This window comes from Carcharodon carcharias, chromosome 19 (genome assembly GCF_017639515.1).
Source record: "Carcharodon carcharias isolate sCarCar2 chromosome 19, sCarCar2.pri, whole genome shotgun sequence".
Lineage (NCBI taxonomy): Eukaryota > Metazoa > Chordata > Chondrichthyes > Lamniformes > Lamnidae > Carcharodon > Carcharodon carcharias.
Genome location: NC_054485.1, coordinates 95,859,365 through 95,882,909, shown reverse-complemented (window position 1 = coordinate 95,882,909; position 23,545 = coordinate 95,859,365). Strand labels below are relative to the sequence as shown.

General features: G+C 44.9%; 1 pseudogene; it reads left to right on the top strand.

Annotated features, from left to right (window-relative positions):
- LOC121291282 lies at positions 1 to 21,307 on the top strand (annotated as a pseudogene).
- Positions 21,308 to 23,545: the final 2,238 nt, after the last annotated feature.

Genomic DNA, 23,545 nt, shown 5'->3' with positions numbered 1-23,545 from the left:
AAGTGGTGAGTGTGAACATGGCTTCCAGAGAACAGGTCCAGAGTTTGACGGAGGAGACAATTTGTTCCATTTGTCTTGATTTCTTCACTGATCCGGTAACACTGGATTGTGGACACAACTTCTGCCGTTCCTGTATCACCCAGTGTTGGAAAAAGGAGATAAACTCCTGCCCGGAATGTAGAGAGGAATTTCCGGAAAGAAACCTCAGGGTAAATCGGGCCTTAGCGAATCTGGCCGAGAAAACTCGAAAATTAAAGCTGGACCCGAAAGAGAAGGAAAGTAAACTTCACTGTGAGGAACATCAGGAAGAACTGAAGCTGTTTTGTGAAACTGACAAGAAATTGATCTGTGTCACTTGTGTAGTTTCGCGGGAACACAGAGAGCACCGCTTCCTGCCGATTAAAGAAGCTGTTGAAATCTACAAGGTAAAAGGGGAAATATTTTCTAAGCTGATAGTTTTATCACATTTCATTGTCTAACACTTCAATTCTGTGATTTTCTCTCCCAATCCCAGGATCAGCTGAAATCTTCCTTAGATTCTCTCACACAGAAGAAATCGGCCGTTCTCGAAACGGAAGAGAAAGAGAAGCGGAATATTTCTGAAATCAGGGTAAGGTCTCCCTGTGCTGATTTTCTGGGATCTCGGTCAGTTTTGCTCCCTTTAACGCGGGACATTAATTATGTTTCACATTTCATTTGTTAGGAACAGTCGAGCAGTCTGTAGAGCCACATCACATCCGAGTTCACTAAAATGCACCAGATTCTCACTGAGAAAGAGCAGCGACTACTCAGAGATCTCAGGGAAGAAGAGAAGATTCTGCAAAGAATGGAGAAAAACCTTCGCGAGATTGAGGAGAATTTAAATTCTATTGAGGAGAAGCTCTCAAAGTTGCAGAAACAGATGGAGCAAAAGGACGAGTTGATATTCTTGAAGGTGAGAGAATATATTGCGTGTCAGTTCAATGCGACTTCAAACAGTGACAAAATAACTGTTAACTGTGGATTAAATGTAGAATTTACTGAAGAAATAAAAACTGAGTTAAACAAATTTCTGGCTGTTTCGCGACAGTTCTGCGGTCTCCCCGAAATAATCGCCTTCCACATTGCAGATTCCCGAGAATACCTGTAACCTCCAGAGAATGAGTTTTCTTGATCTTCACACTTGCTTTGTGATTATCTCCGTGTTGCCAAGTTTAATTTTCTCCTGTGACGCCCATTGTAATCCTGTTCCAGTTCATGTTTTGAGTGTGTGGATATGCCTGGTAAGGTGTGTGAGAGTCACTGTGTCTGTGAGCGGGACTGATGCTGAGTTCCAGTTTATGTGACTCTCCACAACCTTCCTTCCAAAATGCATCCGTTTTAAATCTAATATGCTCTGATTCTGCTCATTTCACCAGACGCCCTGTTTATATCCTCCTGAAATGTGTGTAGTTCTGGTTACCTCATTACAGAAAGGGTGTAATTGAATTAGAGAGGGTACAGAGGAGATTTACAAGGATGTTACCAAGACTAGAAAATTGTAGCTATGAGGAAAGATTGGAAAAGGCTTTGGCTGTTATCCCTGGGACAGAGGAGGCTGAGAGAAGATTTGAGATATACAGAATTGTGAGAGGCCTGATAGAGTTGGTGGGGAAGGGTCTATTTACTTACCAGAGAGGCCAGTGACGAGAGGGCACAGATTTAATGTGCATAGAAAGATGAGAGGAAAGATGAGGAAAAACTTTTACATCCAACGGTTGTGGGATCTGGAACTCACGGCCTGTAAGTGTAGTAGAGGCAGAAAACCTCAACTCATTTAGAAGCTGTCTGGATGTTGACATCAAGTGCTGTAACCTGCAGGGCTGTAGATCAAATGATGCAAAGTGTGATTAGGCTGGGTGGCTTGTTTTTCATCTGGCGCAGACAGGATGGGCCAAGTGGCCTCTTTCTGTGCCGTAAAATTTCTATGGTTCTAAATCTGTTTACTGTGCTCCTCACTGTTCGTGATTCATTTCTTTCAGGAGGAAGCTTGTTGGAAGAGAAGGTAGAACATGTTTTCTGCTGAAAATCTGCACAATTTTGTAAAATAAGCCAGAAAGGTTTTGTTATGAATTTCTTTTCTAGTTCCCATCGCAACATTAAAGGATCGTTCATCGGGCGACAATAACTCTGCTTATGGTTTAAGTACTAGTCTTTTATTGTGATGACATGCTTTTTGCAGTTATTTAATTAGATTTCATATAACTGGTCCACATGATTGTATTAAATTACAAGATGCCATACAGTCTTGAAGTGCTTACTTGCAGGTTGCAGACTGCTGTTAGTGCAGCTGTGGCCTTCCGACTGACCCTGAGAGAGCCACACCGTCCATGTTTCCATGGTGTCGACCATCCATATCCCTGCAAGGCTCCTGACCAAACCGAGACAGTCACATGTTAAAGTGGGAACGGGTTTTGTTTTTATTCCAGTATAGAACCTTGACCTGTATCCTTAGCACCGACAAGACAGACCCAGCAGAGATGGCGACACTGTGGTGTAAAGTTTGGAGGGAGTTGCCCTGGGAGTACTTAACATCGACTCAGGACCCGATGAAGTTTCATGGCATCGGGTGAAATATGCGCAAGGAAACATCCTGCTGATGATCACGTACCAACCCATTTGCACCCCCGCCCCGCCCCCCCCCCCCCCCCCCCCCCCCCCCGTCCCTCAAATCCACTCCTCAGCTGATGAATCAGTACTCTTCCATGTTGAATGCCACTTGCAAGAAGCACTGAGAGTGGCAAGGGTGCAGAATATACACTGGATGGGGCACTTCAATGACCATTACCAATAATGACTCGTTAATGCAACTTCCTCGCTAAGAGCACTGTAGGTGTTCCTACACCACATGGACTGCAGCAGTTCAAGAAGGCAGCTCACCACCAACTTTTCAAGGGCAATGGTTGTTTTTCAGGACATGAGTGTTTCCATCCTCTGCCCTTGCATTTCAAAGTTATCTTTTGCTCAGTTATAGAAAGAAATTTCACTTTCTATCACATTTGTTCTAATATAAAAAATGTTGAAAGGTATGAATGTTCAGTCTTGTCTAAAATGCTCAAGTGGGATGAATTTATACCATCAATTCTTTAATATTTACAGGATTAGTGATGACAATAAGCAACTCTCAGTGGCAGATGCTGCGGCCCTGTCTATTGGAAAGTTCAAAGGACCTTTACAGTACACAGCTTGGAGGGAAATGATCAATTCCATTAACCCTGGTAAAACTTTTATATTAATTTTCCTAACTATAATTCTAGCTGTGAAGGAACTAAATGGGTTCCAAAGTTCCAGTGGCGTGTGGGAAACAGGAAATCCAATGTCCATCCAGGGAGGGGTTGTGTTGTATGATTATCATAAGATCACAAGAAATAGCAGCTCAGGAGGCTATTTGGCCCATTAAACCTGTTCCACCATTCGATAAGATCATGGCTTATCTAACTGTGGCTTTAACTGCCCTTTTTTGCTGTTCCCTATAGCCCTTACCTCCACTGTCGATCAAAAATCTGTCTAATTCAGCCCTGAGTATTTACAACAGCCTCATCTCCTTTGCTGTCTGTGGAATAGAATTCAAAAGGCTGATATCCCTAAAAGAGAAGAAATTCCTTCTCATCTCTGTCTTAAAAGGGAGACAGACCCCTGATCTATAAACTATGTCCACTGCTTCTAGATGCTCCCACAACAGGAATATTCCTCCCACTATCTAACCTATCAAGCTCCTCAGAATCACATATGTTTCAGTAAGATCACCTCTAATTTTTCTAAACTTCAAGAATATAGGCCTAAACTGTTCAACCTTTCTTCATCAGACAACCTCTTCATCCAGGAATCAGCCTAGCGAACGTTACCTGAACTGCTTCAAAGACATAAATATAACTCCCTTAAGTAAGGAAATGAAAACTGTGAAGTGAAAGTCACCATAGTCCCAAAGACCATTGACTGTGCTCTCATTAGAGAGAGATGACTGGTGGTGAGTTTAACCTGAGGGTCACCACACCTCAGGTGTGGGGTGAGGTTGAGAAGGCAGGGAATGCATTGGTGACCTCAGCTAGTACAGGAATTGTACTGGTGCATCACTCTGCCTCACAAACCAGCCGTCCAGCCAGCTGAGCTAACCGACGCCCAAACTGCACTGTTGCTCTCACCAATGATCTGTCCAGCTATATCAAGAGTTCCCCACTATTATATTCCATCTCCCTTTCAATTAAGGCAACATTCCATTTGCTTCCTAATTTGCGTCCTGCTACTACCTTTGAAGAATGGTTTCATGCATTTTCCCAATGACAGATATTAGACTAACCAGCCTATAGATCATTGATTTCTGTCTCTTTCTCCTTTCTTGAACAGTGGTATTAAATTCATGGCCTGCCAGATGACTGTGACCTTCCGAGGGCCTAGAGAATTTTGGAAAATTGCAAACAGTGAATCCATTATCTCTGCAGTCACTGCCTCACAGACCCAACTGTGCAAGTCATCAGGTCCAAGTTTCTTGTCAGCCTTTAGTCCCATTATTTTCCTCCTACTTTTTTCTCTAGTGATCTTGATTGTTTCATATTCCTCTCTCCTTTTTGCCTTTGTTTCTCTACTATTCTTGGGATGCTTCTTGTGCCTTCTACTGTGAGGAGTACCTGTTCCATGTCTTTGCCATTTCCTGGTTTCCCATTATTGATTCCCCAGTCTCACCCTTTAAGGGGCCCACACTCACTATCACTACTCTTCTTTTTTATGTATGTGTAGAAGCTTTTCCTGTCTGTTTTTAGGTGTCTTGCAAGTTTCCTCCCATACTCCAATTTCTCCCTCATTATTTTAGTCAATCTTTGCTTGTTTCTAAAATTTTCCAAATTTTCTGGCCTACCACTAATCATTGCAGTATTGTATATCTTTTATCTCAATTTGATGCCACCATTACCTTCCTAAGTCAGCCGCAGATGGGACAATCTGTTCATTGCGCATTTCTTTCTCAATGGAATGTATTTTTGTTGAGAGTTATGAAATATCCCCTTAACTGGCTGCCGCTACTTCTCTACCAACTTGCCTTTAATCTATTTTCCCTGCCCATTTTAGCCAACACTGTTTTCAAACCCTTGTAATTGCCTGCATTTAAGATTAAGGCATGAGTTTCAGACATAAATTGGCTATCCTCAAACTGAATGTGAAATTCTATCTTATTGTGATCTCTCTTAACTGGAGGATCTTTTGCCATGAGGTCATTTATTAATCCTGACTCGTTAGATGATACCATGTGTAAAGCAGCCTGTTCCCTGGTTAGTTCAGGAGCATATTGTTCAAAGAATCTGTCCCAAATACAATCTACGAACTCATCCTCAGTCCACCTTTTCCAATTTGATTCGACCAAACTGTATGAAGATTACAACTGCCTAAAGTTATTGCAGTATCCTTCTTACAAGCTCCCATTATTTTTTGATTTATACTGTCCTACAGCTTAGCTACTTTCAGGAGGCATGTAAACCACTCCCATTAATGATTTCTTTCCCTTGATGTTTCTTATCTCCACCCAAATTGTTACTACCTTTTGATCCTCGGAAGCACGATAATTTCTCATAACTATACTGATCACGTTCCTTATTAACAGAGCTACCCGATCTACTTTTCCTTTCCTCCTGCCCTTCTAAAATATCACATACCCTTGAATATTCAGTTCCCAGCTGTGGACGCTCTGCAACCATATCTCTGTAAATGCAATCATATAATAATTTATTTCTATTTGTGCTCTCAATTCATCCCTCTTGATACGAATTCTGTACGCATTCTGGTAAGGAGCTGTTATTTTGGTCTTTGGACAATTTTTCCCTACCCTGACCTTATTAGCTGGTATACTCTTATGTTTGTAAGCTCTATCGCTTCCTGTTGCACTCTGTTTATCATCACCTGAAATGCTATCCTGCAATATTGCCTTGTCCTTTTTATTCAATGTTCAAAATCTAACCACACATGAATACTTCCTCCCCCTCCCCCACTCTTTAGGTTAAAGTGCTCTCCACAGCCCTTATACAATTTGCCAAGACACTGGTTCCAGCGTGGTTCAAGTGAAGGCCACTCTAATAGTTTCGCTTCCTCTTTCCCCAGTGTTAGTGCCAGTGCCACATGAATTGAGACACATCTTTCCAACACCAATCTTTGAGCCACACATTCAATTCTCTGATCGTATTCACTCCATGCCCATCAACTTATGCCTCAGGCAGAGATTATTACCTTTGAATTTAGTGCCTAACTGCACACACTCTCTCAGTAGAACCACATTCTTAGCCCTATCAATATGGGTACCCATGGGGACTATAAGAACTGGATGCTTTTCCTCCCTCTCCAAGATCCTTGACAGCCCTGACAGGATTACTTTGACCCTGGCACAGGACAGGCACCACAGCCTTTGGAATGCATGCACTTGCCTGAAGTGAACAGATTCTATCCCCCTAACTAACCTGTCGCCTACTACAAGTACATTCCTTTCTGCATTTGAATATCTACCTGCACCACTGTGCCATAGTCAGTTTGCTCATCCTCCCTGCATTCATGCTCTTGTCCACATAAGGTGCAAGGGCTTTGAATCTGTTAGACAATTGCAAGGGCTGTACATTCTTAGCTGACTTTCTTCCCTTTCCCTGACCAGTATACAAATCGGAAATACCTAAGGGTGTCACTGCCTCGTGGAACAAAATGTGCTGGTAATTTTACCCCTCTCCAATGCATTGCACTGTCCAAATCACGGATTCCAGTGGATCAGCTCGGAGCTGAGGTTCCTCAAGCTGCAGACACTTACTGCAGACGTGGATGCCATGAATCAGACGGATAGCGTCCGGTCCCCACCTGCTGCAACTGCAACACATCACCTGCCCATCTTTATTTAATTTTTATCGAACTGATTCGATTTCAAGTGGCTCTGGTGGAACGCAAACAGAGGATTATAAGCATTTTATTGCTGTGCAAGTGCCACTTGATGGCCTTGTCAAAATCACATTCCACCCCTTGCCTGAAGATTGAGAGTAGACTGATGGATCAGTGATTGTCCGCATTGTATTTGTCCTGCTTTATGTGGACAGGATATACTTGGGCAAATTCCCACATTGTCGGGCAGATGCCAGTGTTGTAACTTGACTGGAACATCCTGGCGATGGGTATCACTAATTTTGGAGTAAAAATCTTCAGTACTACAGCTGGGATGTTGTAAGTGCCCATTGCCTTTGCTGTATCCAGTGAGTTCATCCATTACTTGTGATCATGTAGAGTCAGTTGCATCAGCTGAAGACTGGCATCTGTGACATCAGTGATGTTGGAAGGAGACTAAGATGGATCATCTCGGTCATTGTTTCTCCTGCAGCTGTTGCCCTGGTGTGAGATGTGGTGGTTGCCATGAGTACTCAGAGTTCAATCCACTATGTGAGTGGCGCGGATGCAGTTTCAAGGCTAAGAGACTGAAGCTGTCTTCTTAACAGTAGAAAACCAGAGGCTGCACATTATTCTTGACTGCAAGAGGAATTTGGATGTAAGATTAAAGAGATGTTTGTGCATTTGCCTAAATCCTTTGTCAGACCGCACATGGAGATTTTGGTGCCTGCTTGTCTACTTTATCTCCATTATCAAGGGTGGCAGTAGGCCTCACATAAAAGGTTTGCAACCATAGAATGATAGAAAAGTTACGGTGCAGTAAGAGGCCATTCTGCCCATTGTGCCTGCACCAGCCAAAGAAAAAAGAAACTAGCTGCTTATTTTAATCCAATTTCCCGCTCTTGGTACATAGCTGCGCAGGTTATAACACTTCAGGTGCAGATCCTGGTACCTTTCAAAGAGTTGAGCAATTCAGCCTAAATCACCAACCAGGCCAAGACTTCCAGATGCCCATCACCCTCTGGGCGAAAAAATATTTTCCTCATGTACCCTCTAATCCTTTTACCAATCACCTTAAATCTGTGCCCTGTGTTAATTAACCCCTCAGCTAGCGAAACAAGTCCTTTCTCTCTACTATATTTTGGCCCCTCATAATTTTGTACACCTGAATTCGGTAATCTCTCTGCCTCCTCTGCTGTAAGTAAAACAATGCTAGCTTATCCAATCGTTCCTCATAGCTGCAATTTTGAAGCCCTGGCGGCATTCTTGTAAATCTCCTCTGTCCTTTCTCCAGAGAAATTATGTCCTTCCTGTAATGTGGTGACCATAACTGTACATAAAATTCCAGCTGTAGACTAACCAGCATTATATACAGTTCCATCTCAATGTCCTTGTCTTGGACTTCAATAACTCGTCCAATAAATGAAAGCATTCCATATGCTTTCTTGACCACTCTACACACCTGTACTGCCACCTTCCAGGACATGCGGCATGCACGCCAACGTCTCTCACTTCCTCAACCAATCCCCAAATGCATTCCTCACACTTAAGCAGATTGAATTCAATTTGCCCACTCAACATAACTATTGATATCATTCTGGAGATAACAGCTACCCTCTTCACTTCCAACTACATGGAAAATGTTTATGTCTTCGGCAAATTTCCCAAACATACCTCCCACATTTAAGTCCAAACCATTAATATATGCAACAAGCAGCAAGGGCTCCAACACTGAGCCCTGTCAGCACCACTGGAAACTATTTTCCACTTGCAAAAATATCTATCGACCATGACCTTTTGTTACCTGTTGCTGAGCCAATCTTGAATGCAACTCACTATCTTCCCTGTGACCCAGGGATCTCACCTTCCTGACCAGTCTGCCTTTTGGGACCTTGTCAAATGCCTCACTAAAATCCATGAAGACAACATCCACTCCACGACCCTCATCAATCATCCTTGTTGGTTCCAAAAATTTCGATTAAGTTAGTAAGATATGATCTTCCCCTCTAAAACCATGCTGGCTATCTCTGATCAATCAATGCCTTTCTAAGTGACATTTTATCCTGCCTCTCAGAATTGATTCCAATAATTTGCCCACAACTGAAGTCAAGCTGACCGGCCTATCATTTTCTGACCAATCCCTCACAACCTTTTCAAATAATGGTAGAATGCTCGCAGATATTCAATCACCTGGTACCTCACCTGTCTCTAGTGATGATTGGATAATGATCCTCAGGGCATTCGTTATTTCCTCCCTGGCTTCTTTTAACAACCCGGGATACAATCAATGTGGTCTCGGTTATATATCCACCTTCAAGGATGTCAGTTCCATTACTTCCTCACTCATGATACTTATTTTATCTAATATTTCACACTCCTCCTCTTGAACTAGAATGTCTGCATCATCCCTCTCTTTAGTGAAGACAGAGACAAAGTACGCATTGAGAACCCTGCGCACATCCTCAGCCTCAATGCACAGGTTACCATGTACATCTCTGATAGGCCCTACCCTTCCCTTAGTTACTCTTTTGCTCTTAATGTACTGGCAAAACACCTTAGGGTTTTATGTGATTTGACCTGCCAATATCTTTGCAATTCCTCACTTTGCTTTCCTAATTTACATATTTACTTCACCCCTGTACTTTCTATACTCCTCTAGACTTGCTACAATATTAGGCTTTTTGTGACTGTCATGAGCCTTCACTTTTTGCTTTATCTTGACCTGTCTGCTTCTGGATAAAAAGGGGGCTCTAGATTTGTCAGTATCACCCTGCTTCTTTATGTGGACATGTCTACACTGTGCCCGTAGAATATTGTTTTCGAATAACTCCCACTGATTTGACAACATTTTCCCCTCTAATAACTCTATCCAGTCCACTTTCGCCAGTTAACCTCTCAGCTCTGTAAAATTTGTCTTCCCCCAATTTAGAACTTTTATTCCTGCTTTCTATTTGCCCTTTTCCATAATGGTGTTAAATCTAACTGTCTTATGGTCAGTATCTCCAAAATGGTCACCCACTGCTACTTCATCCACTTCCCCAGGTTCTTTTCCGAAGACTAAATCTAGAATTGTGCCCCCTCTCGTTGTGCTTGTTACGTGCTGGCTAAGAAAGTTTTCTTGAATGCAGTTCAAGAATTTTGTGCCCTCTGTGCCCTTCACACTGTTCGCATTCCAATTCACATTAGGGTAGCTAAAGTTTCCAAATATTGCTGTCCTATTGTTTTTGCTCTTAGAAATTTGCTTACATATTTGCCCCTTACTCTATTTGGGGGCATGAAAATACACCCCCAGTAGTGTGCTTGCCCCTTTTTCATTTCTGAACTCCACCCATAGGGCCTCATTTGATGCTTCATTTTATGTTATCCCGCCTTTCAGCTGTCATTGAGTCTTGAACCGATAATGCTGCACCCCCACCTTTTTTATCCCCCTCTCTACCCTGCCTGAAAACTCTATATCCAGGGATGGTAATCTGCAATTTTTGCCCCTCCGTAAGCCAATTTTCTGTTATAGCGATGATATCATGCTGCTATGTCTAACCAAAGTGCATTGGACATCATTGAAGGACCATTGCTTGTTTAGAGCACGAGGAGAGGGAGAGTAGATTGGACCTGTGCTGAGGACTGTGAGGAGATCCATGAGAAGGGTCAGCAGCTCTAACTGTCCTGTGCAGGGTCCATGCAGGAAAGAAAATTTACTTGGCTGTGGGTGCCACAATGATAAATCATGGTCTCCCACTAAAGCTAAGGCCCATCTGAGACTGAGACTTGTAGGAGTCTCTGTGACTGGAGGGTCAGGGTCCTTTCACCTCAGCAAAGCATAGTGCAGGTGAGGCACTCAGTGCGTGGACTGCAAAATAACCTCTAAACTTATTGGCGTGATAAAGATGTCAAGAGATATGCGATTATGATGTGTGAGTGGTGACTAGGGGGACACAGGAACAAGATAATCTCTCATCAATATGCATGGAGCAGCGATTTATAGGGGCCAAATGTTGTTCTTATGTTGCTCCTCCCTGTCAGGTTCTGCTTCAAAGAGTTTTCTGCTAAGTCGGCTCCCCTTTGAGAGCAGGTGTCAGGGTTAGCAAGAGCCGGCCTCAGGGAAGTCAAGATGGCGGCCATTGGCCTGACCACAGGTGTATCACAGGCGGTGCTCTTATCTACAAATGGATGAAAGCCAATGCCGGAGGCGGCTTCGTAGATCCAGGGATCTATCTGCCAGCTTCTCAACAATGAGCTGCGGCCACAAGGGCTTGGAGGGAATCCAATGCTGGTGGCGTTGAAGGTCACCCCCACCTTGAGCTTCTTTAATAATGGACCCATCTAGTGCTTCGCATGGGACCAATGCATCAGCTTTCAGTCAGTGACACACAAGTGTATTCAGAATGCCCAATCAGGATAGTGCATCTCTGGAAAGTTTAGATTTGACATTCCTTCCAATCTGTCGTGTTCAGGACTTTGTCAGTGCATTGCTGAAATCACAATTCTACTTACAGGCCCCTGAGGTTGCAGGAGACTGTATAGATCCTAATAAGCACAATTGGCACCAGGGTTTTGCATTTTATTATAGTTGGGCACATGCAAGGCTCAAACCAACAGCAGGGAAGATGTCACCACTGTAATTTAATTCTGCTCTCAAAAATAAAGGTACATTTGAGAAACCTAAGGTCAGTAAACAAGAAGGTGCTGGGGCCTTCCAGTTTGCAAAGGATAGAAAACCAAAAAGTTCAACAAATGTCCTGGCAGCTTACTCTGCCTGGAATCTGGTAACTATCAGATTGGTATGGGCCTGTCTACCACATCATATTCCAGCTATAGCCTCTGCATGTGGTTCGGCCACATCCTGGCCCTCCCATCCCTTCGTTGTCCTTCTCATCGGAGCAGACATCTTGCTTCCCCATGTCTCACTCAGGCAACGCATCTCCCTTCTGTATCACGAGGCTGTGCAGGGTGCAGCAGACAATGATGATCTGAGACATTCTCAGGATGAGAAAGCACTGCCTGAGCCATCCAAACATCTGAACCTCATCTTTAGGAACTCAATCACCTGCTCAGTCAGGGACCTGGTGGGGGTATAGCCATCATTGTATCTCCTCAGCAGTAATCTGCGGTTGGTGAACTGGCATCATCAGCCATTTTTGCTGGGGGTATCCCTTGTCCCTGAGGATGCTGCCCAACATTCACTGAGATAGTTCCTTTAATACCCTCCTCTACCCTCGAGACCCTACAGAGAGACCATTGCCTTGGTAACATAGAACGACTAACCACATGAGCCCTTGTCAGGCATGACCATTCAGCTGGGGGGATGGAGTTTTGGAGTCATGAGTTGGCCACCACCCGTGCCCCTTGGAAGCATCCACCACTCTCTCTCCATTCATCCCTGCCTCTGACTGCAGCTGATGGCAAACAGCACAGAATGAAAGGAAGCTCCATACCTTGCTGGGATCTCGATGTGATGGGACCCACTTGCTGCAGTGTGGGCTTCACCATAGAGGGGAGAACATGACTGAGCATGGATGACATCCAGTTACCTCATAATTATTAGAGTGTCCCTTTAGTCGGCTATTTGTGCTGACCTTGAGCACCACCCCCCAAAAAGACCTTCCTCCCACTTCGAGGCATCTTACTCACTGTTTAACTGAATGGTCAACGTCGGATTTTAAAAATGGTGTGCGTCACCTTCCAAACTTCATCCGCCAACTTCTACCCTTCCCCCTGCCACCCACCAACTTCCTCCATCACCTTGACTCACCCAATATCAACTTTCCTCTCCCATCTGTCACCCTTGAACCTCCCCTCGTTCCCCTGGACCTTACACTGATCCACCTCCACGTGCCCTCCTGACTCAGAGATCTGATGAGTACAGGCCCAACCTACTCGACCCCTCAAAACCTTTATTAACCCAACAAGCAATTATAAATTTACACCACTTGTTCAGTAAGATCCGCTTGTCGGAGACGTTCCCACGTGGTCAGTCCGCTGAATCACTTCTTCTGCACGACTTCCTGTGACTGACCACATCGTGCTTTCCTGGCTGCAACAACACTGTCCTTGTGGCTGTGGCTTTATGTCCCCTTTCTGATCCTGGTCCCTTGATATACAAGTTATTACCTTGATTCGGGTCATCCAATTGTGTTTCATGCCTTATCAGTCCTGCCACCTGCATGTGGTCATTTCCTGCTCTCAGCAGGGGATATCTCCAGGTGTATGCCAGCTATGGATGTAATATCTGTATCTTGATAAGGCAGGAAGAAAGCTATTCACACATATCCAGAGAGGCCATTGTCTATGAAAGTTGCTGTAGACGGAGTGTCTGTTGGTGAGCCACCACCTCAATGACATGTCCTGAAATGTCTGTGTGTGCCCCTGTTTAGTTAAAACTGTCTTTATTTTTAAACAGTTCAATAAGAGTTTCAGAAAGAGTAAACCTTGTGTGGATGGTTACGCAAAATGTGAAAATCAGACAGTAAATCAGTAACTCAGTTTACGTCATGCTCAATACCAATCTCCATTTGAGTTAATGGAAACATATATTGACAGGAATGTGTTCCGAGCTGCTACTTCAGTGTTGTCCGTGTCACACATCCGTTCATGACAAATTTCACCCCCTACCCCTGTGTCTCCATGTCACCTTGGAGCATCTGTTGTTGACTCTTGATCGCCTTCTGGATTAGAAAATCAGGATAGTGAACTTGTCCCTCATGTGCAAGTGCACTGGTATAGAAAGGAGCAGTTTCAGGTGCAGTGTTTGCACCAATGAGCACTTCAAATAGGCCTATGGAGGAGTAATTTCTGCATTTCTGGACACTACACTTTAGGAAGTATTTCAAGTCATTGGAGAGGGTACAGGGGGGATTTACCAGCACAATAACACTGATGAGGGACTTCAGTTTACAGGGTAGGTTGGATAAGCTGGTAATGCTCTCCCTAGAACAGAGAAGTTTAAAGGGAGATTTAATGCAGGAATTTGAATTCTGGGGGTTTTATTGAGCAGGTCAGGAGAATCTGTTTACTCTGGTAAGTGTGTCTGTAACTAAAGGCTAAGAATTAAAATAATCACCAAAAGAATTAGAGGGGTAATGAGCAAAAATGAAATCTCACAGACTATGTTCATGATTTGCAATTCATTGTGTGAAAATGTGGATATCATAGAAATGAATTGAACATGTTCTTAAATAGATTAATATGCAGGGTTCCGGGCAAAAATCTGGACTAGAAGATTAAATTGGACAGCTTGCACAAGTACGATGGGCTGAATAGCCTCCTTTTGTGCTGTAAGATTCCGTTATCTAGTCCAACTCATAAGTGGGCTGGGATGTTTTTAAGGGACTAGGGCAGTCCCGAAAACAGGTGTTAGGCACCATCCATCTGCTAATGTTGGTGCTGTTTTGGACTCTGTCCAAATATTGGGATGTCCTGAGACTCAAGCCCTGAGCCTTGTGTTTCCTGGACATGGATGTGGGCGGCAGTGAAAAGCTGAGCACATTTATTTTCCTGTTTACAATTTGGAGATGGGGGAGGCAGCAGGGTTTTTCTTGTCTCCTCAATGCTCCTGTCCACGCTTGATGACACAATGCCCACACCCCTCCCACTGCTGCCTGGCCCCTTCACACTCCTGCCCACGCTCCCCTACCCACTGTCTCCCCAATATCACCCACCCAAATCTGCACTTGCTCCTCCCGCGTCTCTGCTCTCTCCCCTCCTCCACCCTCTAACTCGCCACCCATTCCCTCTTCCCTCCCAGTCCTCTCTTCCTCTCTTTCTTGCTCCCATGGTCCCTCTGCCTCCATCCGCCGCAGAATTTCCTCACAACCCTCCTTCCTCACCTGCTTTCTCTCTCATCTCACTTTCCTTGTCCCCTGCTCCCCTCCACCTCCCTTCCCGTGCCCTCTGTTCTCTCCCTCCGCCCATTCCTACACATACTCCACTCCCTGTCCATCCCCTCTCTCACTCACTTCCCTCCAGTCTGTCTTCCCACCCCATTCAACACTTCCTCCCTCGTCTCGGTCCCAAACTCTCCCTGTCCACCCCGTCCTGAACACTGTCCCTCGCAATCCCCCATCCTTTCCCTCCAGCTTTCTTTCTCCCCTCCCTTTCCCTTGCTCTTTCTCCGCTCTCAACTACAAACCTCTCTCCTCTCCCCCTTCCACCATCTCAGCCCGCCCCTTCCAGGATTGTCACTGTCCCCTCCAGCTAACTCTGGCTCCACTCTGTCCACTCTCTGACCACACCCCCACTCCTCCCAATCTCTCACTCCTTCATCACACTTTCTCTCTCCCCTCTCCCTCCCTCTCTCCTCTCTATATTCACACATTCTCTTTCTCTCTCTCTCTCTCTCTACCAATCCTGCTCCTGTGTTTGGGTTGCTGAGCTGTAACTAGTGGAGTGACACAGGGATGAGCACTGGAAACTCAACTATTTACAATCTCTATCAATGACTTTGATGAAGGGACCAAATGGTATGGTAGTTAAATTTGTTTATGGCACAAACATATTAGGAATTTAACTTGTTAAGAGCACATGGAGAGTCTACAAAGGGATTTAGATCGGTTAATTGATAGTTAACTTAGCGAGTGGATTATAATGTCCAAATACATGAACCTGTCCACTTGGCAGGAAGACTATCAAGGCAATGTATTATTTTAATAGAGAGGATGATTAAACCTATATTGTTGGAGTTCTGACTGTGTATTTTCAGTGTGGAGTGATTGTAAGTTCACAACCTTTGTGTTGACTGGAGATTGTAACATTTAAGGTTCAGAATGTCCCAAGGGTTGATACATTCAGATCCTGTCTCAGGACAGGGGGCTGAACCCTGCTGGGAGATCACAGGTTAACAAGTGAATTCAAAGGTCAGTGAACAACCGTTTGTATTCATTTGTATTTAGTTTAAAGAGTTGGGAGCAGCTGTTGGTGCAGCGGCTCAGCTGAGGAGCTGGGATCATGCCTGTGTTGAGATGCTGGAGTAGAACTGCTGTCAGCAGGTTATAATTTGCCTTAGAAACCACCAGGAGACTCAGGTACAGGCCACGATCTTTCATTAGTGATTCAAGCGTACGCAGGGAGAGACAGCCTTGGGCAGTCCTAGACCGAGCTGTGCAGATTACAGCGAAATCTTCTTATACACAATTTGTCACAGACTCGTAATCTAATCTTGTCAATTCACAATCAGATGCTTAAAGAGGCCTTTGGCTTTTGTCACTTATTTCCCATGTGTACAGACACTCGATATTGTTCTCATCCTCGCAAGACCACCATCTCTTGTTGATTGTGCAGGAGACTGTGCCTCCTGACTTCAACAGCCACTCACTCCATGGCCTTGTTCTTTGTTCTCCTGCCTTGCCCATCTTTTTTATTCTGTTTAAAACACGTCTGCTATTCTGCCGTTCTGCATTTCTGCTCATATTTTATTGTTACTAACAGGCAATTCTAACTAAAATTGTTTAACCCTTTCAAGATGCTGGAGTAGAACTGCTCTTGGCAGGAGTAGATCGTCCAGCCCATCCAGCCCACTCTGGCATTCAATGAGATCATGGCTGATTCTCTACTTCAACACCATTTTCCTGCCCTATCCCCATATCCATTGATGTTTTTAATATGTAGAAAACTATCCATCTCAGTCTTGCACATACTCAATGACTGAGCCGCCACAGCCGTCTGGGACAGAAACTTAAAAAGATTCATCACCCTCTGAGTGAAGAAATTCCTCCTCATCTCGGTCCTAAATGACCTGCCCCTTAATCTGAAACTGTGTCCCCTGGTTCTAGAGCCCCCAGCACCACAACCAGGGAAACATCCTTCCTGCATTCACCCTGTCAAGACCTGTTAGAATTTTGTATGTTTGAATGAGATCACCTTTCCTTTTTTCTAAACTCCAGAGAGCAAAGGACCCGTCTATTTAATCTGCCCTCACAGGACTGAAAGGTCCGAGGAATACTCCGGTACAAAATTTCAACACTTGGGAGTCCAGATGCAATATTCAAGTGGTTCCTTTATTACGCATGTGGGGAGCAAACGCTGAGCAATCTCCACCGAGGTTCAAATGAACACAGTTAATATATTTTTTACTACCAGTTACAACTTAATGATGCTAGTTAGACAAAGGCCATAGCACAATAATCTGATCATTGTGTTCTTGTACAGTAATTGCAGTGCAGAGACTGGGCATTGTCCTTTTGGGAGACAACAAAGAATGTGTGTTTGTTCTCGACAAAAGGTTTATAGGGGCTGACTGGGTGTGTTTCGAGACTATCAGATGGTGTTAAATGGCCTTCCCCGTGTCTTGATCGAGTCATCCTGAGTCCCTGCTCTTGTGTGTCTCCCATTTCCTAATTGCAAATTTACAGCTGAGCCCTTTGTGCAAGTTTTTAGCTTTCATGTAAGGCTGTGATTGTCTGTGTATGCTTTGGCACCCTAGATGCTGGTCCTAGCTGGCACTTTAAAATAAATCCAAATTTTCTCCATCTTCAGGACAATCCCTCCAATCCAGGAATTTATTTGTGAACCTTCATTACACTCAGTCTATGGCAAATATACCTTTCCTCATGTTAGGAGACCAAAGCTGCACATAATAGTCCAGGTGCAGTTTCACCAAGGCTATATATAATTGTAGTAAGACACCTTTACTCCTGTACCCAAATCATCTTGCAATAAAGGCCAATATCGCATTTGCCTTCTAAATTCCTTGTTGTACCGGCTTTCAGTGACTCATGAACAAGGACACCCAAGTCCCTTTTACGCTCAACATTTCCCAGCATCTCTCCATTTAAGAAATACCCTACATTTCGGCTTTTCCCACAAAAGTTGATATCCTCACATTTCTCCACCTTGAATTCCATTTGCCACATTTTTGCCCACTCACTGAACCTCTCCAAATCTCCTTGAATCATCTCTGCATCCTGCTCACAACTGACACTTCCATCTGCAAACTTGGACATATTACATTTAATCCCAACATCCAAATCATTGATATGGATTGTGAATATCTGGGGCCCAAGCACCTATCCTTGCGATACCCCACTAGTGACAGCCTGTTCTCCTGAAAATGACCCATTTATTGCTACTCTTTGTTTTCTGCCCATAAACCAGTTCTCAATCCATGCCAGTACATTCCGCCAAATTGCATTTGCTCTGATTTTGTTAGCAAACCTCTGTTGTGGGACCTTATCAAAAGCTTTCTGAAAATCTGGATACACGACATCCTCCAGTTACCCCTTCCCTATTCTCCTAGTTACATCTTCCAAAAACTCCAGCAGGGGTTTGTTAAACATGATTTCCCTTTCATCAAGTCCATGTTGATTCTGCCCAAGGTTCCCATTATTTCTAAGTGTCCTCTTATCACATCCTTTATTATAGGCTCTAGCATTGCCCCTATGACTGATGTTAGACTAACAGGTCTGTAGTTCCATGTTTTCTCTCTTCCTCCTTTCTTAAATAGTGGGGTTTCATTTGCCACCTTCCAATCTGCAGGAACAATTCCAGAGTGTCCCAAATTTTGAAAGATGACCACCAATGCACCGACTTTCTCTACAGCCATCTCATTCAACATTCTGGGATGTAGATCATCAGGTCCAGGGGAAACAGAATTACCTGGAAAAACCCAGCAGGTCTGGCAGCATTGGTGGAGAAGAAAAGAGTTGACATTTCGAGTCCTCATGACCCTTCCACAGAACTGCTGGCATATGAACACATTCGACCTCTCCCTCCAGCAGCACCGCCGCATCCTTTTTCAAAGCTGCGTGTGCCTCCAGTTTCATTTTATTCTTCGTCTCATCCGACGCCTCAACAAGAAACTTTTTCTCTTTCTCTCAAGTGCTAAGGAACGCAAGCTCCAACAACTCATCAACACCAACACCCATCTAGGACCCTCCACCACTGCCTGTCCCTCCGTCCCCACCCCATCTTCCAATCCCAGCCCCGGCCGTGTATTCAATATACCCCCTGACCTTCCCCTCTCCGATGCTGAACGTTCAGTGCTCAGCAAAGGACTTAGTTTCATACCCTTATGCCCTCATCTCAATGAATTTCGGGCTCGATACGATGCTGAACTCTTCTTCCGCCGGCTTCGTCTCCGTGCTCACTTCTTTGGGTAGGAGTCCTCTCCCCGTTCAACGGATCCTTTTACCCACCTCCAATATTCTCCTCCACCTGGACCCCTCCCTCTGGATTCTTACCTTCTCTTGATCTTTTCATTGAGAACTGTCGGCGCGACATTAGTCGTCCCAATTTTTCTGCTCCTCTCACCCATTCTAATCTGTCTCTCTCTGAACTTACTGCACTCCATTCTCTCAGGTCCAACCCCAACATTGTCATCAAACCCGCTGACAAGGGTGATGCTATTGTTGCACTGACCTCTACCTCGTGAAGGCGGAGTGTCAAATTGCTGACACTTCCTCCTACCTCCCCCTGGACCATGACCCCACCACTGAACATCAAGCCATTGTTTTCAGGACTGTCACTGACCTCATCTCCTCTGGAGATCTTCCTTCCACAGCTTCCAACCTGATAGTCGCCCAACGTTGGATGGACCGCTTCTACCTCCCACCCAAAATCCACAAACAGAACTGTCCCAGTAGACCGATCATGTCAGCCTGCTCCTGCCCCATGGAACTCATTTCTCGTTATCTTGACTCCCTTCTCTCTCCCCTTGTCCAGTCCCTTTCTACCTACATCCGTGATTCCTCTGACACCTTACGTCACATCAACAATTTCCAGTTCCCTGGCCCCAACTGCTTTCTCTTCACCATGGACATCCAATCCCTCTACACCTCCATCCCCCACCAGGATGATCTGAAGGCCCTTAGCTTCTTCCTTGAACAGAGGCCCAAATAATTCCCATCCACCACTACTCTCCTCCGTCTGGCTGAACTTGTTCTCACACTGAACAATTTCTCCTTTAACTCCTCTCACTTCCTCCACATAAAAGGTGTGGCAATGGGTATACACATAGGCCCTAGCTATGCCTGTCTGTTTATGGGGTATGAGGAACATTCCTTGTTCCAGTCCTACTCCGGCCCCCTTCCACAACTCATTCTCCGGTACATCGATGTACTCTCTACTGCTCTATCTCACTCTCACATTCCCACACATTTCCTGCCAGCCCCCTGCTCTATTTACTCCACCCTCTCTTTCTCACCCACTCTCCCAATCTCTGCCATCCTGTCCTCTGTCTCTCTCTCTCCGGCTTCCATGTTCTCAAACCCTCTTGCTCTCACTCTCTGCCACCTCTTCCTCTCTATCACTCCACTAACACTCTCCCTCTCCAAGTATCTGCTCCCTCCTCTGCTGCCATTTTCTCTCCTCAACTTCACCTCCCCGCCCCCCCTCCATCTCTTTCCAGCTCCCTCTCTCCCTCTCTCTCTCTCTCTCTCCCACTTCCTCTTCCCCCTCTCCCCCTCTGGGCTCCTTCCTCACACTCTCTCCCCATCCCCAGCCCCTGTCTCTAAATCACTGACTGTGTTATTTTAACTTTCCCCCAGCTCCAGCCTCTCTGACTCTGGATCTGAACACAGCGAATCCCCAGCTCATCCTGTCTGAGGACCGGACCAGCTTTAGACTTGGAGACAAACGGCAGCGGCTCCCTGACACCCCGGAGAGGTTTGATCCCTGGGTTTGTGTCCTGGGATCAGAGGGATTCACATCAGGGAGACATTACTGGGAGGTGGAGGTGGGGTAGGAGACTTGGTGGTTGCTTGGAGTGGCCCGAGAGTCTGTGGACAGGAAAGGGGGAATCTCCCTGAGCCCCGAGTATGGATTGTGGGTTGTGGGGCTGGTTCCCGGATTTGGTTATTTAGCCGCCACCTCCCCCTTACGGACCCCCCTCACTCTGAGTATGAATCCCCAGAAGATCGGGGTTTTCCTGGACTATGAGGGTGGACAGGTGTCATTTTACAATGTGGACAACATGTCCCATCTCCACACTTTCACCCACACTTTCACTGAGAGAATCTTTCCCATCTTCAGTCTAGGATTGAATGACGACGGGAAAAACTTGGCACTGCTGAGAATCTGCGGGATTCAAGGTCACTAACAGATCCATCCCGTAATTTCACACCGCCTCCCTTCCTCCTGTCAGCTGTAAACTGATGAGAATAACCTCCCAGTAGCATGATAGGGTCCCCCTTATCCTCACTTATCACCCCACCAGCCTCCGTATTCAAAGGATCATCCTCCGCCATTTCCGCCAACTCCAGCATGATGCCACCACCAATCACATCTTCCCTTCACCGCCCTGTCGGCATTCTGTAGGGATTGTTCCCTCCGGGACACATTGGTCCACTCCTCCATCACCCCCTACTCCTCAACCGCCACCTATGGCACCTACCCATGCCCAGGCAAAAGATGTAACACCTGCCCCTTCACTTCTTCTCTCCTCACCGTCCAAGGGCCCAAACACTCCTTTCAAGTGAAGCAACATTTCACTTGCATTTCCCCCAACTTCATCTACTGTATTCGTTGCTCCCAATGCGGTCTCCTCTACATTGGAGAGACCAAATGTAAACTGGGCGACCGCTTTGCAGAACACCTGCGGTCTGCCGCAAGAATGACCCAAACCTCCCTGTGGCTTGCCATTTTAACACTCCATCCTGCTCTCTTGCCCACATGTCTGTCCTTGGCTTGCTGCATTGTTCCAGTGAAGCCCAACGCAAACTGGAGGAACAGCATCTCATCTTCCGACTAGGCACTTTACAGCCTTCCGGACTGAATATTGAATTCAACAACTTTAGGTCTTGAGCTCCCTCCTCCATCCCCACGCCCTTTCTGTTTCTTCCCCTTTCCTATTGTTTTTTTAGGTTTTTTTCCAATAATTTATGTAGATTTTTCTTTTCCCACCTATTTCCATTATTTTTTAAATCTTTTATGCTCCCCCACCCCCACTAGAGCTATACCTTGAGTGCCCTACCATCCATTCTTAATTAGGACATTTGTTTAGATAATATCACCAACTTCAATACCTCTGTGTTCTTTTGTTCTTTTGTCTGTGACATCTTTTGATGATCCGCTCCTATCCTAACACCCCCCCTCCACTTCTCTTCCCACCCCCCCTGCACCCCCCACCCCCCCCCCACCCCACACACACACACACACACACACACACCTTAAACCAGCTTATATTTCCCTCTCCTTGTAAAGGAAGATCAGATCTGTTGAAGGGTCATGAGGACTCGAAACGTCAACTCTTTTCTTCTCCGCCGATGCTGCCAGACCTGCTGTGTTTGTCCAGGTAATTCTGTTTTTGTTTTTGATTTCCAGCACCCGCAGTTTTTTGTTTTTATTTTTGTTAACTGATGAGTGTCGCTCTCAGTCACAGGTGGAGAGAGAAGCCAGGTTAACATTCCGGGTATAAACCCTGTATGGGAACTGGGAACTGGAAGATCAGCGAGGACCTCTGTAGGGCTGGGGGAAAGAAGGAGGGGGAGAGGAGAAATAAATAGAAGCTCAATTGTAGAGAGGGATTTACTGGGTAGAATGAGCTGTGAACTGCAGGAACCCGGTGACCTTCCTGCCTGTAATGTTGCTCCACAGGCGGAAGGTGGTGGGACATCAGCTTGTTTGAGATGAATCAGTTTAGTGATTCTCAAACTAGGGTCCAAGAAATAATTTCTCCAGAAGGTGGGAGAGAGAGAGAAAAGCACAAGAGGGAGAGGAAGTGAAGTGGGGGTAATAACAAGCTCCCTGCTTTGTATAAATTCCCAGGAGTTAGTGTTATTCCTGCATGAGCAGCTGTCAAGATTTCCACCCCCAAACCTCCCGAATTCTCTCCCTTCTTCACGGTGATGGACATTTCGGCTGTCATGATTTTCAGCGGTGAGTCTGACATTTCCTTTCTGTAGGAGTGGAGGTGGAAGACCAGCTGCTGCTGTGATACTCATCTGTCTTCAATTTGGGCTCAGACAGTGAGCAAGTGCCGTTATCATACTGTCTGGCCTGCTGATTATTTCCATCAATTTCTGTTTGTATTAATCTCTTATTGGTTTGTTTCTTGTAATGGCGATAAAATTGTCAGTTTGACTTTCTTCAAACTCTCACCATGTTTCAATAACACTGAGGAACTGGACTCGGTTTGTACAGGTCTGTAAATATTTCCCCAGACTGTCAATTTCAAGTGGGTACTCTGTAATAAAATTGGAGGGGTGTTTCCAGTTTGTTTTACATTGAAATGGGAATGTGCATTGAGTCTGTTTGAGCATGTAAATGATGTGACACTGCTGTGAATACTGATTTGATAATCTGTCTGTATTGAACATGATGTGTTAACTGATCAGGTATGTATGTCATTAACAGGCAGTGTTAACCACGTAAAAAGTAGTTCAGTTGCTGCACTAGAATGTTTGTCATGGTCTTTCTCTTGTACTGAACTCCTCCGAGTGCAACATGATCATTTGAATATCATTGCAATTTCTGTGATGGTCATTTTGAAATGTTCTTTTAGATATTTTAGGAATAAAGTATATTTTGCAAAAAAAAAGTGGAGTCACAGTTATAATTTATCTCTGGTTTGTCTGCTCTGCCTCATGACTGTCCATGTCAGTGAAATAGTCCTTAAATCACTAATATTTAGTTACCTATTTTATGAAAAACATTATTAAAGCTCTCTGTACATGTGACCTGTTCATATTATCATTTTTATATAGAATTATAATTTACATTGAGAGTCCATGATTACATTTGTAAATTGGTTCTTCAACCA